This window comes from Lepisosteus oculatus, chromosome 14 (assembly GCF_040954835.1).
Source record: "Lepisosteus oculatus isolate fLepOcu1 chromosome 14, fLepOcu1.hap2, whole genome shotgun sequence".
In the NCBI taxonomy this organism is placed as follows: Eukaryota; Metazoa; Chordata; class Actinopteri; order Semionotiformes; family Lepisosteidae; genus Lepisosteus; species Lepisosteus oculatus.
The window spans coordinates 7,470,005-7,471,069 of record NC_090709.1 but is presented as its reverse complement, the minus strand read 5'-3'; the positions used below and the strand labels follow the sequence as shown (position 1 = coordinate 7,471,069).

The following is a 1,065-nucleotide window of genomic DNA, read 5'->3' as shown; positions in this document are numbered from 1 at the left end:
TTGTCTGATTTAAAGAGATTATATTTTAAAACTCATAAAAAATCAGAAAACACATGTTTCTCACTTTGAAATTTTAGACGGAGCGGTGCATTACTAGTAGCGGCGCTGAGCACACTATGGGGAAATTCAGGGTATGTGAAATCCCAGCGGTTTAATAAACAACGCGTCTGATTTCGGATCATAAGATTGTAGGTTCGACTTCTACCTGGCTCGTGTAAATTTTATTCAAGCTCCTCAGTAATAGATGTATATTATGTAATGAACCGCACCTGAAAGCAAACGTTGGGTCTGTTTCCTTTGTTTTCCAGCATGAAATAGCAAATCGTTACAAAAAGCACCTGCTAATGTCCAATAGCGGGTTTTTTTCTTCAAATTACATTTTCAGGCTTCAGACACTTTTTAATAAAACAAAAGTGTCCGGAAACTCATTAACTTTCAGGTTTGTTTGAACCTGTATTAAAAAAAAGTTATCTGAAACTTCCGGGATTCCATTATCTGATGTAGCTGTCTCTAAAGTTGGACGTGATGTTAAGCAGATGTGAACTGTGCCTTTTCTCTTAAAAAAAAAACAAGTTCTTTTTTTCCTCTTCACTCCAATGCTGGAGACTGTAAGCCTCTGTGAGCTCCACACTGCGTGTCCTGTACTGCTCTATTTTGTTTAGATTATCTATGTGGTGTACAGATAGAACTCAAGTGCATGGTGTGAATTCCGTGTTCAGGACCAGCAGAACCTGAGAAAGTAACAGCTGACCTCGACGTGATTTGAACACGCAGCCTTCTGATCTGGAATCAGACGCGCTACCGTTGCGCCACGAAGTCATGGCTTTCTGTGCCTTTGAATTCCCCAAAGGAGACAAATCAGCTTCACAAAAAAAAATCTCATGTGAAGTGCGCAGCTCTTCCGAAGAGAGTCTCTTCTTACCACATTTTATTCTTCATGCGCAGCTCTTGTGCAGGTGTTGTTCTCAATTACAGATCCAGGAACACTGATTGTTTTTTCTATTTTTTTTTTAAATTAAGTACCCCATGGTGCAACGGTAGCACGTCTGACTCTAAATCCCCAAG

At 39.8% G+C, this 1,065-nt stretch overlaps 1 non-coding gene across 1 annotated transcript; it reads right to left on the bottom strand.

Moving 5' to 3' along the window:
• Window positions 1-747: 747 nt before the first annotated feature.
• trnaw-cca (transfer RNA tryptophan (anticodon CCA)) lies at window positions 748-819 on the bottom strand. The gene has a single exon. It is a non-coding gene; the product is annotated as a tRNA-Trp (tRNA).
• Between the last annotated feature and the right edge of the window lie 246 nt (window positions 820-1,065).